Source organism: Lichenostomus cassidix, chromosome Z, assembly GCF_008360975.1.
Source record: "Lichenostomus cassidix isolate B80296 chromosome Z, HeHo_3.0, whole genome shotgun sequence".
Lineage (NCBI taxonomy): Eukaryota > Metazoa > Chordata > Aves > Passeriformes > Meliphagidae > Lichenostomus > Lichenostomus cassidix.
Window position 1 is genome coordinate 11,718,817 of NC_139511.1, and position 17,524 is coordinate 11,736,340.

General features: G+C 37.3%; 1 protein-coding gene across 1 annotated transcript in view; it reads left to right on the forward strand.

Moving 5' to 3' along the window:
* The window catches only part of LOC146424381 (uncharacterized), a 231,435-nt gene that overhangs the window by 83,953 nt on the left and 129,958 nt on the right, over positions 1–17,524 (forward strand). The window lies entirely within an intron of this gene.

The window sequence follows — 17,524 nt, forward strand, 5'->3', positions numbered from 1 at the left end:
AAAATTTTTTAAAAAACAAAATTAGCAAACGAAAATCCAAAACCCCCACACCAACAGCTGTCAATCTTACAGCAGCTTTTCATTCCATATACCTGTACAGAAATAAATTTTAAAAAAACCCTAAGTAAATAGGAGTTTCCTAAGAATGAGACATTTTTTAGGTTAACAACCACCATCCAGTTCTAACACTTTATGTCAGCCAAGTCCCGCATTGATTGGCTTGTGTAGCACATTGAGACACTGCAATGAATTAGTTAAACATCCTGGAATGATTTTCTCCGTATCTGAGCCAGCGTGCCACTGTAATATTCACGCCTTTTTGCACTAGAGGGAGCCAAAATCCCGCAGTACGTAGTTTTAAATACCACTATTTCCAAGTTTTTGGTCCAGTCCTGTGTTAGCAGTCACTGTGGAAAAGATAAATGTGATGCTCCTGGAATATTATTTTTATTGTCAATAATATTAATATGTTATTTCAGGATAAAAAGGAGGAAATTGAAAAGATACTGGCTTGGTCCTGTTGGTACAAGTTTACAGAATTTTGGCACTTGAACTTAAAGTCTTGGGTATAGCAACATGTTATGACTTTGCGTCTTAATAGTAGTAAGGAAGTTACTTTACATCTAATCGCCTCATACTAATCCATGCTCAGAACAGGGCTGTCTCAGCATCTGTTTTCGTTGTCAGATGATAACGCAGAAGATATGCTAACTTAAGAGTGCATTGTTAATAGTTTTTATGGGACAGACATATCTGAGGCTCAGTTTTGCCAAAGCAAAACAGGGATAGTTATTACATGGAAGAACAAGACGTATGAGGGACAGTACAACAAACAGCTAGAGTAAATATTTCCTCACTCAACTTTGTCATTCTGTTCTGCAAATTCACAGGGGAATTTAAAGGACACAGACACCAGTGGAAAGAAGAGTCTTATTTTAATACAAATATTAAGGCAACACAAAAGGAAAATGATACATCCAATAAAACAGTGCATTTGGCTTTAGCAACAAGCAAAAATAAGCAAGGTAATGCACCTAATCATTACCATATGAGAGAAAGGATAGTGATTCTGAAAGATACATCACCAATTGCTTAAATACTTTACCATCATCCAGAGTCCTCAGTCACTGGGAAGCCCTGTCTTCTCAGCGAGGACCTCGAGAACCCCTCCTAGCAATTGGGAAAATCCTACATGGTACATCCATCCATAGGTGAGGTCTCCATATTCACCATGAAAGTGGGTCCAGCTTTTATAGGCCCAAATCAGCAAGTCAAAGTGACATGATCATATTTTTAGCACAGAAACATCTGGATCTGATAGCACACTTCCTGACCAGCAGGGGCCAGGGCTTGCCAGAGCCCAGGCCTCGGCTGGGAGGGTTTCTCCTAAAATATCCTACAAACAAGCCTCTATTCATGCCAGGTGAGAAAATTTCTTCAAATGATACATTTCTTGCAGGTATATACACAAGGTTATGTAAAAGTTTCTAAAGCAGCCAGTTTGGCGTTAAACAGCTAGCATAAGCTAGCTGTCTCAGTCATCTGTTTTTAGCTGAATACTGCTGGTGTCAGTCACATAGTGCCCCGTGTTCATCTTGCAGGCCAGCTCTGGCTGAGGCCTGCTGTTCAGACCTAAGCACATCACCTTCTAACAGGAAGATTTTGCATGGGACCTTTGAGCTGTTGAAGAGTTGTAGAATATGGTCAGCAACATAATTGAAGCTTCGCTTCATGACATGTACCTTCTGCAAGAACCCAAAGGCAGCATTCGCCAAGCAAGTACTTGGTGCAACTACACAACCAAGCATGGCTTAACCATGTTCAGAAGATCACAACTGGAGAACACCGTGCTAATTTTGACTGTAACAATGGGAATACTCAAATGAGTTTTTAGGCTGAAAAACTGATCTTCTCCATGATTTTGATTATGTGGAAAAGGTCAAATCTTTTTCCATATGTATCTATGACAATTCCAGTGATGTTGCAATACGGGATTTCTATTTGGCAAAAGGCGTCATAAAAGAATGAAAGAACCGGATTTGGGGTCTTGAGAGTTTGGAGTTTTCTTTCAGGTTTTTGGGTTTTTTCTTTTTCCTTCTTCCCCCCACCCTTAATAACTTCTAAATACTAAGGCCTTTAAGTAACTGAAAATAAAATTTACATTTTCTTAGCTATAAATCCTCTTTATCCCTCTAAAGAAATTACACAAGACAGTTTAGTTTCCATTTGTATCTAGATTACTGTTCTCTTTTGGTTTATATTTGGTTTTGGCTGTTTACAAAAATCTAGCTGGGACTAACAATAGCTCAAATCAACCCTACTGTATACACCACCATGCACTGCTGTTTCTTTAGGTTATTTACTGTATGAAAGAGGATATAAGGGACAAAATGCTGATGCTGTTGGAACAAGATAATCATTAAGGTTGCTTCCAACCCAAAGCCTTCTATATATCAAAGATATTAGAAAAATAAATAAATAAACAAATAAGATTATGATGAAGATGATGATGATGATTATTATTATTATTATTTTAAAAGACAGAATCTGTTCACTGATTAATCTTGAAAGCAATATATCTTTCTTAGTTTCAAGTAGAGAAGGAAATTATCATGCTGGGTTTGTTTTCCAGAGAAGTTTTCATTGCCCTTAAAACATCTTTTAGACATTCCTCACTAGAGGGCTCTTTTTTTTTTTTCCCCAGTCAATTTCAATTTTTTTTACCTAAACAAGTTTTACCTGTTATCCAATCTTGTTGTTCTGGAGGAGGAAAACATGCAAGAGAGTAGGGAAGGTAATTAGTCTTCACCAGGGAAAAGTAACTCTCACAGATTTGCAAGTGTAGCAGATGGATAGCAAAATCAAACTAAGGTAATTTAAAATTACTCAGAGCTCCTTAAAAACTGAAAACATATCTTAATATCTATATTGTACTGCATTTGTGCTTTGAACTTACAGTCATACACTTGCAACGCTTGATAAGATTTTAGGCTTGTTTCAAGAAATTATGTAAATAATTCAGACATAAAAATGGAAATTCATACACATGATAGGAATTAAGGGGAGGCAATATTTGTTTATTTTAAAACATCATCCAGATCTAATCAAAAAACAAACTAAACAAAACCGAAAGGTAAGAACATAACAGTGGCTTTAGGATCTAAAATCCCTTCAATCTTCAGACCTGGACAGTGTCAGATTGTGATTGCATATTCAGTGTCTGCATATTAACAACCATGGCAGCTTCCGCTCCCTGCCGTAGTGGCTCATGACAGTCACTCCAGCCTTCCACTGCATCAGTGAAGTTAAGAGCACTTACAGCTTTCTCTGTTGATGACACAGTTTCCTTGTTCATAATACCTCTCCGAGGCACAACAGCAGAAGCCTTGTCTCCCTCACTGCCCGCCTCTGCACTGCTGAAGTCTTGGTGCAAACACAAGGCACCTGGGCATATTTTTTAAGGAAGTTCTCTCAGTGAACCCTAAAGGAACCTTACCTTACTTTGCATAACAGAACTGTGCTTGAAAGCCTGTTAGAGATCTAATAAAGCTCTCCAAGTACAGAAAAGAGGAGCTGTCAGCTAAGCAAGTAAAGATTGCCTGATAATAAGTTGCACCATAGTAACTGAGTTATGCATTAGAGTCTATATACTTGCACCGTCCCTGGCTGGGATGAATTTCCTCATAGCAGCCAGTATGGTGCTGCACTCTCCATTTGTGACCAAAGCAGTGTTGATAATACACTAGTGTTTTGGTTGTTGAACAGGGATTGCACAGTCAATGTTCTCTCTCTCCCTGCAGCAAGTAGGCAAAGAGTGAGCAAGAGCCTGGGAGGAGATGCAGCCAGGACAGCTGACCCCAGCTGAACGAATGCAAACTCCATATGCCATACAATGACATGCTCAGCAGTAAAAAAGTAGTCTTTCTGAAGTAGCCAATACTCAGACACAAGATGGGCATTGATGTGCTGTTTAGAGATGGCAAGTCATTCCTTTGACATTACTTGCTCTTTTTGCCCCTCTTTTGCATTATTTAACTGTTCTTATCTTTTCTTAATACAAAAAGATGCATCTCTTTCATCAGCTTGCTTATTCAGTCCACAGATCACCTTGCAGAGTTTTCATGCAGGGAAAGGAGAATGTGGGGGTTGGCATAGAAAGTGTATTGACTTTTTAGGTCAAATTAGTTTGTAGTGTCTTCACTTTTTCTTGGAAGGAATAAATTAATTACACAGAAAATAATTTTTCCCTCTTTTATTCTAACTTAGCTAAAAAAAAAAAGCCAGCTAACAAATTCAGTATGGATAAGCCCAACAGCAATTTTATGGGCCTTTATACTTCAGTTATAGCATCAAAGAAGAATTTTAAGTTAAAGTTTTCACTCCGAATTTTAGAGATTTTAGGGAATAGAATCATAGAATCACATAATACGCTGACTTGGAAGGGACCCATCAGGATCATCGAGTCCAACTCCTGGGCCTGCACAGGACACTCCAAGAATCACAGCAGGGGCCTGAGAGCATTATCCAAACATTTCTTGAACTCTGTCAGGCTTGGTGCTGTGAGAACTCTGCAAAGCCTGTTCAAGTGCTCAACCACCCTGTGGGTCAAAAACTTTTGCCTGATATCCAACCTAAACCTTCTCTGATTCAACTTCATGCCATTTACTGGAGTCCTGTCACTGGGCACCATAGAGAAGAGATCACTGTCTGCTCCTCCTCTTTGCCTCATGAGGAAGCTGTAGTGAAGTGTGATGAGGTCTCCCTCAGTCAGACCAAATGACCTCAGCTCCTCCTCATATTGCTTCCCCTCCAGATCTTTCATCATCCTTGTGGCCCTCCTTTGGACACTTTCTAATAGCTTAATGCCTTTTTTATATTGCAGTGCCCAAAACTCCCCCCAGCACTCGAGATGAGGCAAGCGCCAGTGCAGAGCAGAGCGGGACTATCCTGTCTCTTGCCCAGCTGGTGATGCTGGGGCAGGACATGGTTGGCCCTCTGGGCTGCCAAGGCACTGATTACTCATGTTCAATTTGCCATCAACCAGGACTCCCAGGTGCCTTTCCACGGCACTGCTCTCCAGCATCTCATTCCCCAGTTTATACACACAGCCATGGTTACCCTGTCCCAGGAGCAGAACCCAGCACTTGTCCTTGTTAAACTTCACAGAGCTGATGATTGCCCAGTCCTCTAATTTGTCAAGAATACCTACGCCCTATGATCTTCCCACCTGAGCTACCACTATTGGATCATATGTTTCTACATTAGTAATACTTTTCACTATCACTGTTTTTAAATTTATAATGAAAAAAGCCAGTGACATGTCCTATGTTCTTCTAGAATGATTGATGACTGCTTCTAACAAAATCCTTACACTTTGTTTACACACAGAGTTATGTAACAAATTATGTTTCAAAACATTATCATGAAATGTCCCTTGTCTATTGCAGAATTTGTAAAGGACATTAAGCATACTAAGATTCTCTACAGATTAACTAATGATTAATTAATTTACAGTCCTAATGCTGCTTGCATTTTAGCATGGGATATTCTGTACTATAATCAATTCACCCTGCTTAAGTAGTAGTTGTTCAGAGCTCTTTGGTCAATCATGACGACACTGAAGGAAAGAGTGAGTGAAATATTTATTCTAAAATAGATCCACCATTATGTTCTCAGTGATGAGTACTTGCATTTCCTAAAGTCAAATTATTTTTCCAGTCCGTGATCAGACTGGCAATTTTTTGTCACTTTCTAGTATCCCTATTATCATAAAGATCAGCAATGAGAGATGAAGGATAAGGGACTCAATATTTAGTTTAGTCATTTTGCTTTAATATTTCTCATTTGTCTGTAGACTTCATCCTCCTAGAAGGGAATAAGGTCTTCCAGTTTTTGAGTTAATGTAAGTTACACTTAACAATCTAGGAAAAAAAAACCAACCACAAAACAACAAAACCAGTAAAATCTAAAGGCAAGTCAACAGCAGTGGTTTAGAATTAGTGGGCCTACATAGTAGTTTAATAAATACCTTCTGTAGAATATCATCATGTGGGTTATTACAAGTCAGTTTTGACTACTTCAGGACTATCAGTCCTGACTAAAGTACTGTAAAGATATATAAAACTAACTTACACTTTAAAAGTGTACTGAAGATTCAATTAAATAATTCTGCTGGGTCTAGCTGGAATTTTCACTGATGCTTTGTCTATTGCACAGTGACAAATTGTACCAAATTTCACCAAGTTTCAGAATACAAACACAAGAATATGTTAGACCATTATTTTTCTACGTTTAATCTGAGTAAAAGTTCAAGTGCCAGTAGTATCTCACATTGTAACTTCTCAATGGTAAGTTCCAGATGTAAAAACCATTACCAAAACTATTTCCACTATTATTAAGAATTATCTAATAAATTAGGGCAGATACTTTACTAGTGTAAACTGTTTCAATGTTACAGAACTATATCAATTTCATAGTAAATAAAAACTACATTCTCATTGAGAAGCATCCACAATTCTAGTTTTGACAAATGCTGATTGTTCCACTTACAGTTTTCTATGATTTGTTTCATAATAGTTGTTAATAACGTGGGGGATTTCCCCTGAATATTAGTATATATTATGAAAAACTGATACTTCAGACAAAATTAAAACTGCTAATACTACTAAAACTACTACTACTAATTGTAAACTGACTGCTAAGCTGTAGTTACATAATTGAAAATAAGAGTTTAAAAAACCAGACAAACTATGTACAAGAAATCAGTTTCCAAGTAGAATTTCCAATGAAGAACAGATTACTTCAAGAAGAAAGAAGGATACTACCAATAAAAGAAAATTTTCTGTATTAAAGAAGTTTAAGTTTTCATTTCAAATATCCCTAATTTTTACTAATGCAATGAATTCACACCAACTACATCTCAGATTTCAGGCACACACAAGTACTAGAATGTACTGAATACAGACTTTTGCACAATAGCTACATAATAACCAAGAATCTGTTAGTGAAGAAGTACTGCTTTTAATTCACCAACTTCCCAGAGTGGATCTGCTACCCAGCATATTTCTTTTTTATTTTCCAAATGTTGGGTAATGTTAGCTACTATAATAATCCCATTTTTTTCCTAAGAATGACTATCAGGGTAGAACAAACCTTAGAACACAGCATAATTTATAGCACAAAAAAAGACATGACACAGCAACTGATCCACCCGGATCGAGGCAATTTAACTTAGAAATGAAACTTCAGGAAGTCACAGTCACACACTTCCTTAGCACTCACACATAAGCATGAAATAGGCAATCCCCTAAGATTTTAAATTATAGCACTGCTTTTCTCAACATGTCACAGAATGACTATTCAATTCTTTAACATTATCCTCAATGACATGAAAGTGATTATCTCTGTTTCTTACACAAATATACATTCTAGCTGAGAGCGGAAATCTTGTACTCTCAGTTTACTCATTCTTTTATATCATGCTTCCTCAGCACTAACCATAAGCTGCAGAATTCACTAGCTGTATTGTTTTCCCCCCACGTGCTGATTCTGACTCATTGAATTTTCTTGGAGTGAAAAATTAACCTTTTGGGTTTCTTTCTTTATCCCAAAATGAAGTTAAAGTCTGATTTCAAAATGGAAACGGTTAAATCTTACAAGAAGTGTCTACCATAACTTAAATCTAACAGTTTAATTACGTGGTTCCCATGCAAGAAAAAATGTATGTGCAAATCCTACTCCTGAATCAGAGACAAAAAAATTTAACTGATGTTTTAAGTGTCAGTGGAGGACCCAAACAATGGATTTATTATGTTTTCTATTACTCTTACCTCATTCTTCCTTAAATATTCTTTGTCCCTCTGTTGGCTGATTCCCAAGGTTACATTCTTGTAAGGAAGAAACTACATAATATTCTGTTTCATTTTGGTAAAGACATGCTTTGTAAAAGCAGAGGGAACCCTATTAACATCATCATTTGCAAGCAGCTTTCCACAATGTTTCCTTGTGGATAACACAATTACTTCAGAACCCTAGATCACCTAAAGATATGAAATAAACACTGTGTATTGAAGGCAGTGACAGATTGTATCTGTACTATAATCCAGGCTTCTCTACCAAAGATAGATACAAACATACTGTCACTCTCATTTACAAGCTGTACACGGGCCCCTAAGATTATTTTTGAAGTGCTGATTTTCAAAACAATTTAAAAATCCAAACAAACAAAACTCCCAAAACCACAGCACCTCAACAGCAAATATTTCTTAGCTAGTAGGAGAATGACTTTAAGACATATTTATTTAGGGGCAAGATGATTCAATTCTCTGGTTTGCGAGTTACAAAACCGTATCTTCATTTTCCAACAGAAGAAATCATGTTTTGGATTTGTGAGTTGTAAGAAACTTTTAACAGGCTTGACTTACCTCATGACTGTGACAATTAAAAAAAAAAAGTTTTGAAATAGACATTATCTTAAAAATCAGTATGAGAAATCCTCAATCACATGATTTGGAAGGTATATCTCTGTCACCCATCATAGGATACTTTATCAAGTATAATCCATCAAGCATAATCCACCTCTATTCCTGTATCTAGGAAAATTTTGCCTAATTTCCAGAACTGTCTCACATAGCTGTGTGATCTCAAGCAATTCACAATCACTGTTTATCTTCCCACTTTTGTAAACGCAACTCTGGAATTTTTTCATAGCAATAGAGTGCACCAAAGCACTCTGCATCAAAGGCATATGAATACATTCTCTTTATATCTTGGAGCACTCTTTCTCATTATTCTTTACATTTCTCTCCTTTTTGGAGCTCAGGAATAAAATTTAGTAATACACAACCTAAGTAAATCCCTTTCTCCCTTTGAATATGTACTTCCTTAATGTCAGCATACATTTTAAATGATTTATCAAACTGTTTGGTAAACAATACAAAATCAAAATAAACTGAAGATAGCCTTCATTCTATTCTACACTCCCATCATATTTAAAGTTGGGAAAATATTTTCCTGTCTGGTATTCATGACAAAGTTAAAGTTAAAAGCCCTATTGGATTTACATTTCCAGGACTTTTAAAAAAGAAATTGCCATTTTAACCTGATCTAGACTTTCTTCTTCCTTCTTCAATTAAAATTAAAATTAAAAATGTGTCTATTTTAAATTCAATAATTGAATTTAGTTTTTCTTTAAGTTTTGACATTGAAAAAGAGGGAGGGGAGAGCAGAGTATCTGTGTTTTAAGTCTGCATTTTTAGAAAGATGTGGCAGGAGCTCTGTCATATGAAAGAACCTTCAGTCAACAACAACAAAAAATTAAAGCAGCATTTTGTGTGACCAGCTGAATTGAGGTGTGCCATTTAATGTGAACACTTCTATTACATTTGCAATAGTAGTGAGAATCATCATGACCCCATGGACTGATCAGGAGAGCTAAAACACTAGAGATTTATTTGAAATAAAGAGATCTTATTTAATCTGGCCATATTTTCATATTCCCCATGTCTTCATTGGAAAAAAAAAAAACCCACACACAGCAGTTACATCAACAATAAAGTTTTGTGGGTTGAGAGTATTTTCTTTTTTAAATGGATATTTCAAAAAACATAGATGTATTTTTGCAGTAGTATTTCTAATTTATGTATTTATGTAGATGTATTTCAAACTAAATGATTAGATTAAAACTTTCCAGATATACTTGAGTGGACACTTGCTGAATTTTAAGTCGTCAGTTTCTTTAAACAACTAAGGACCTCTTAAAGACAGTCCCACCTTGAAATGATATGATACTGCTGTTTTACCTAGAATGCAGAAAAATGTTTGGTATCTGTATCATTGAATGCTCTCAATTTAGAATCACAGAATGGCCAAATGCAATCCTGCCGAGTAATAATTTCCTATGATGTTTTTCTTTAACAAATAATACTATTGTATCTTCCTGTTTCATAATAATTTACTGAATTGATGAAGTCCCTCTGAGTTACAGCAGTGCTTTTACTTCAACTCTGCACCAGAAGGAGCATACCACTGGAAGTTCAAGAAGAAGTCCTCTTATTCTGCATGCCTAATTTGAAAAGTCCAGGATCTAATGTGCCAGTATCCCAACATATACTTATGTTTTTATCTTGAATATCATGTGAAAAGCAAGCATATGTCCAACCTTATAGATATTATATATATATGTTTACATATATATATATATATATATATACATATATAAATATATATTATAAAATATATAAAACAGTACTTGATTCCCAGCTCCTTACTGCCATCCCTTTAGGGAGACTGACTAAAATTTCAAACAGAGTGTTATTCAGGTTTAAAACAGGTTGAACACTTTTGCCAGTTCCCTCCAGATCCTGTATGCCTTGTACATCCTTCTTCAGAAGGGCAGGAAGTTCTGTTACCTGTGGAAGGACCAGTTGTTCCCAGCCTCCTGTGATGAAAAGGCAGGAGAGGCACAGCTCATGTCCGCAATCAGCTCCATAACTCCTGTTTTCTGCTGCTACAAGACTTTTTGCATTTTACACACTAAATGCAAGGATATAAGAACACAACGTCCTGCAATGAAATACGGCATTCTTATTTCCAGCCATCATATCCCTCAGTCTTGCCACAGAGCTAGCAATGTACAAAGACTTCCTCAGGAAACAGAGAAGCATCTCAGCAAATTACTTTGTCAGAGCGATAAAAAGGAAGAGAAAATTGCTAAATCTCTTTTGCATAATTCACATCTTTGTGAACACATAATTTATGGCCCTTCATTGGACAAAGACAAGTCCCGAGTTGCATCTCCTGAGCTGTGCTTGGAAGGACTATCCAGTTACAGCACAAATACTGCACACTTCCTGTGAGGCTCAGGAGTGCATATCTAGCTACTGTCAGCCACCATAAAAAACTTCATACTCTCAGAACTGGAGTATGAGTTCTAAAGGAGACTGCGCAGCTCAAGTGGAGGTACAATATGAAACTGATTGGAGACACTGCAGATCTCGTTACAGTGAAAGTGACTTGGTATCTTATTGCATTGGGTCAATAAGGCAACATTTTCATCACTGGGGTGGACTGCAAGGACAACCTCTCCGAGGAGCAGCCAGGGCTGCCCCACGTGGTTCCAGCCAGCTCCAATGGGCACAGGGCATAGCTGAGTCCTGCAAAGTGGTGGCACCTCAGAAAATTTACTTAAGAAATGGCAAAAAATGCTGCACAGCATTTGAGAGAGAGGAGTGAGAAATATGTGAAACAGCCCTGAAGATACCAAGATCAGTGAAGGAGGCGACAAGGTGCTCCAGGCACTAGAGAAGCAATACCCCTACAGCCCATGCTGTAGCAGGTTTATCTGTGGCCAATGTACAACCCATGTTGGAGCAGTTTGTGAAGGACTGTATCCCATGGGAAGAACCCACTCGGGGGTACTGGAAGAGTGTGATAAGGAGAAAGAGGCAGAGAGGAGCTGTTACGGGGGATCTCAGCAGCCACTTCCCATATCCTGGCACCACTCATGGAGAGGAGTCAGGATTGAAGGACTGAAGCTGAGCCTGAGAAAAAGGAGGGTGAAGGGAAGATGGTAGGTATATATATTTTGTATTTGTTTCTCACCATCCAGCTCCATTTTAATGGGCAATAAATCAAATTATTTTCCCCCATTTCTAGTCTGTGTTCCCCTGTGATGTTACTTAGTAGGTTTTCTCTCTCTCTTTATCTTGATGCATGACTTTTCAACAAAACTTCTCCCCAGCCTGTTGATGTTGAGGAGTGAGAAGACAGCTCTGTGGGTATCTAGCAGGCAGCCAAAGTCAGCCCACCATGTGTAGTGGAATTTGGCACAATGAAGAAACAGAAAAGTCAGATAAAAGGATTCCGTTTCATTGAAAGACAACCTATAATGGCAAAAATAAATTGCTCACTTAAAATTGTAGACTGTGGCAGAAACAAAAAAGAAACTGAAAATTCATGTTAGAATTTCTTCTTACTCATAACACCTTCTAAGAAAGTCTATGAGACCTTCTAATTTTGCGGTATGGCTCACACTTGCCAAGAACTCACAGAATTTTATCTCTTTTACTCCTGCCCTCACATACAGCTTTACATTTTCTAGCATATGATATAAACCCTCTCTTTTATTTCCCTGCCTCATATGACTGGACAACAGTCTTAAATGGTAGTCTGACAGCAAAGTTTATTTCTCTTACCTTTCTTTAGGTTTCAGGGTTGACTTAGCACTCTTCTGCCTCAATTAACAAATTTCAGTCTCTAAGGTGTTTCTTTCTACTAGAGTTCTCAGCTCTACAGTCATTAACTTTAATTTGGGAGAATTAAAACTTGCTATCAATAATTTCAGAAAGAACTTTTATCCCATCTTGGTGATAAGACCCGGAGACAGACATTAAAGTTTTAACACATTATTGAACTGTCTCAGACAAGACATCAAAAATCTGAGGTGCTACTGCCCTTCTTTTATTTACATTATTAGTAAATTAATTATGTCATTAGTGTTCTGAGAAAATCGATACAGACACAGTTATGTCTTTAGTGTCTTGCTGTAAAGTCCATGAAGTAAATATTTCATAGCCTTTTTGTCCTGCTGCTACTGTATCCTTTTAATTTTCATTTACTGTTCCTTGCAGGAATATTTTGAGGATTAAAATCTGAATGACAGTAAAAACACTTTGAAGGAATGAATATATTCTGCATTTTTCTGACTATTCTCAGCTTCAAAATCTCTCTTTTCATCACTCTCTGCATCAAAGAATCAAAAATTGTTGTTGTATACAGCAATATAGTGCAGGCCTTTTCAATATACCCCTTCATGTTTTGAATGTTATATAGTTAAGTACAGAAGGATGATTCTTCTTTCAGACAGAGCTCCTGTTCATCCTCCATTTAGTAACTGGAATAAACAGTTCACATATGATTCCTTCAAATTCTTTAGTCTATTTTTCCTTAGAGTAGTAGGGTTAAGTAACAAACCTTAGATTTGAGATGACTTCTGCACACTCTAACAGCTCTTCTCAGAGAGAAAGACACAGACAGAAAACTGTTACTTTTTATTATCTTCTTTACACCTAGAAGTACTGAAGTACTAAAAGACTACTCATTAGTATAATTTCTAGCATGACCTACCCATTACACTGCTACAGCTCTCAGAGGAAAAACAGTCTTATACAACTTGGACCAAGTCTAATGTAATACATTATTTCAGTTGGTTCAGTTAGAGTTGCATTACTCCAGTACACAAGGCACAGTGTTCAAGGTTTTGGCCAAGCGTAACTAAAATACTAACATAAAATATATTAGTTTGCTAGAACTGATACCTAAGAGTGGCCTTTCTCTAGCAGAGAGGAAGCTCCAAACATCTGCATTTGTAAATGCTTGTGGTGCAAGCTTCGTCAGATTGGAATATGAGCAGGGGAAGCTTGTGACTGAAATAGGCATGCAAATAAAATTCCCAGGTGTAAATACAGTGTAAATATATAGTAGCATATATTTGTGCCACTTTATGCTTCTTAACTTCCAGTAAATTCGAAAAACTAAGGTTACAGTGACATGTTACAAAGAATCAGCATTTTATGCATACACGACAATGCTTATCAAATGAAAAACAGGTTCCCATAAACACATGGTCACAGAGGAGGGCCTGCAGCACAACAAGTGCCTTACGGTGGGAGTTCACTAAACAAAGGTGCATATTCCATGAGAGCTGCCCAGTATGATGCCTTTTGCTGTGACATTCCTCCTGCCAACTGTATCTAGCCAATGCTCTACAAACCAGGCCAGCTGGCCAGCTAGCTGAATTTGGGAAGACTGATCAGGAATGAGACCACTAGAAGTTATGACACACCACCAAGCAAACAAGGAAAGCAAGAAAGGTGCCAGACAAACAAGAATTGGATGATATTACTGTTGCAAACCCTAAAAAAAGGCAGTCTGCCCTAGAAACTGTATAACAGATCTCTAAAGGAGAGCTATGGCATTTTAAATCATGTATGACCTGACATATTTTGATTTTTCAGGTTATTACCTAAGAAGACAAAAAAAGTTTACTTCACACTCAGTTTACACTTTTGTTAGCCAACCATTTAGAAAAAAACACAAATAGACATAATGCTTGTACGGCACCTAAGGTCTATACCCTGCAGCTGCTTTTGGAGAGATGTAATGCTTCCAACAAATCTATGGTAATTTAGACAGACCAAACAAAACAGTAGTTTAAATTAAAGTGTGAACTTTCTCAGCTGTCCTGATACATATTGACTTTAGAGTGTCATTACAACCATACAAATGCCTTGTTTATATTACTTTGAGCTATTCAGCAAAATACTCAGCCAATGCAGAGATACAATGTTTCTGTATATCCAACTATGTACAGATACTCTGTTCAAACAAGGTAGCAATCTGTTAAAACACCAGTTGATGTATCTCAGGTTTAAGTGAAGCCTGAATCATGCTTGTCCCACTACCGAATTGTTGCTCAATTAAATTAAAGTCGTATAGTTATATGCATACTTGTACCAGTTGAAGATGTTATTTTTAACTAGAAAATCATTTAAATTATGTACTGACATTTTTTTAAGGAATTGAGTAAATAATGTAAGAAATTTATATTTAAATTATGAAAAAAAAACCAACTATGAGTTGGTCAGACTTAACCAATGTAACAAAACTAGTCACTATTGCTTTTGTCTTCCATAATTCTAGTTTCTGTACACTGCAGTTGACAAAACTAGTCACTATTGCTTTTGTCTTCCATAATTCCAGTTTCTGTACACTGCATTTTAAGTATTGGCAGATTAATGACATTTAAATCTAAGACTTAGCACCTCATACAAAATTGTTTTGGAATAACCACTTCTGATCAACTGTTTGGGAAGACCTATGTAAACTGCAGATTGAAACTAAACTGAGTTCTAACCAGAGCACTCTGAAAGTAGCCCACAGGCTAAACTGACAAGAAATTCAGACTAGATTTTTAATCCTAGACCTGAATCCATTTATTTTTTCTTTCAGCTAATTCTATAAAAGAAGTGAATATTTTTTTTCCCCACCTTTGCTTCTAAATCTTAGCACTCTGCAGCTGGCTGGTTGGTGAGACCCAAGTGAGGAGGGGATTCTGGGTGTGGTAAAAATAAAAGAGGTGTGAGAGACTATACCTGCTGCACATAACAGTTACTGAAGAGAAAGAAAATCTTTGCTACTATTTATATCTCAGGCTGGGGTCTTTGAGCTCTTCAGGCCATGTTTTAAAATTAACAAAAGAGTAGAAGGAGAAAAATCAAAGAAGTAAGTGCGGTGATGGAGTTGTTTAGAAAGAAGAGAACAAAAAGCAAAGAAACCAGTATATAACTTAGTGCATAGTTAAATCTTAAGGATATTTCTTGTGTCAATCTTGCATCACTGCTAGATCCAGTATTGAAGGCTTCAGTACTTTAAAAAGGAAAATCTTTTTTGTCCAGAAAAACTTCTAAATGTTAGAATAGAGCAGTTTTAAGTCTTTTCTTAAACATAAATTACTGTCATAAATATGAACCCCTACCAGTGTTAGAAAAGTTAGGTAAGTAACCTGAAAACATAGAGGGAAAGGGACTGTGATCATTGCGTAACAGTGCAGCTATCTTGGACAGTGTATTGATTATCTCTTACAGGCAAAAATCCAACACACAAACAGTTGTGGAGGCAGGGGTGGGGTAAATCAGTGACACCTTAGGCACAATTAATATTCTCATGCACATCCTGGTGAGGTGCTAGAAACTTGTAACACAGCCTCAGAGAAAAACAATTTAATTCTTTATTTTACATTTAATTACTTTTTTTTTCCATGGGTGGTAGAATTCTGTAATAACAAAAAGCTTTGTCCATCAAAAAGCTTTGTCCATCTGTCCTTAAAATGTTTTGCATCACTTGTATTTCTCTCTTGATGCAGAATGAAATCTGTGCATACCAGAAGTCAGTATTATTTATGGTATAAAATGCTGTAAAGATAGGAATGTCATCCAAACTTTACTATAACATGTGAGAAAGAAGGAATTGGTTAAAGATGAAATACAAAGAATTTCTGGTGTGAAAGAAAAGTCCTTCTCTTGCATGGATGTGGAGAAATATCTCCAGACACTGTTTTGGCAATTTTTAACCACTCTAAGTAACAACTACTCCTACTATCACACTGCACAACGATCACTGCAGCTGCACAGTGACCTAGTTCAGAGTGATAAGTGACCAGAAACCAATTGTTTTTGAGAAGGGCTAGTTTTTGGCTCTCATGGCAGATGAGGTTGGAATCACAGCAGTTCTAACTCCAGTTAAGTAAACCATTGTGAAAACATACCTTCAAAAGGGATTTCCAAGGCTGAGAGCCGAGAAACTCTACTAAACAAATCTAGATACAGAAAAATGAAAAAGCCAAGATGATTATTAAGCAAAATGTAACTAAACATGTAGATGTGCTAGTTTGGCTTGGGATAAAATTAATTTTCTTCACAATAGCTGGAATGGGGCTATGTTTTGGATTTGTGCTGGAAAGTGTTGATAACACAAGTATGTTCTAGTTACTGCTGATCAGTGCTTATGCAGAGTCAATGCTCTTTCTGCTCCTCATCCCATCTCACAAGTGAGGCTGGAGGTGCACAAGGCAGTGGAAGAGGACACAACCAAAATAGCTAACCCCAAATGATCACAGGGATATTTCAGACCATATGGCATCATGCTCAATGTGTAAAACTGAGGGGAAAAGAAGGATGGTGGAATATGTGACAGAGTCCTGCTCTCCTGGGGATGGCTGAACACCCACCTGCCCATAGCAAGGGGGTAGGTAAATAATTTTTTTCATTAATTACCTTAATTTCAAACAGTTACTTTCATTTTGACACTCTTGTCTCTAAACTTCAGTCCATCACTCTTGCATTGCCCTTACCTATCACAAAATAGTCTCCTCTAAGATGAAATAAAATATTCTCCTTGGCAAACTTCAGTGCTTCAGTAGGGAACATTGTGTAATTATACACTTATTGTAAACTTTAAAGCTGTTTTCTTGTCCGATCAATTCCTAGATGCGTTTTTCTTAACTCTAGGGGGAAATTTTTTTCTCTGCCATGCATCACTGATACTGTTGTAAATCTACACAGGGCTTGAGAGCTGAGCTAGTGTGTATGCTTCATCTGGCCTCTGCAGCTCCTCACACATGGCATAGTTGAGCATGACAGCTAAGCCCACACCATGCTTGATGCACTAAAGGCTCCTTGGTATGCTCCAGGAAACCTAACCAACTCAGCTGCAGTGCAGTGTGTATGTCAGTTGTCCACACATCACTGAGCACCAAGGCAGCCAGTTCACCCTGGAAGAGCAACCATGAGTTAAGATATGGCACCAAGAGGTCTCCAGCTGACTGATTGCGGCTCACATGTGGATCCTGGCCAACACAACTCTTCAAGCTTGAATTAATTTGACAACTGCTGTGGCCACCTTCCTCTCATATACCCACATGGTGACTGGCTTACTTCAAGATCTCCTTCATTGAGGAGCAAACTAT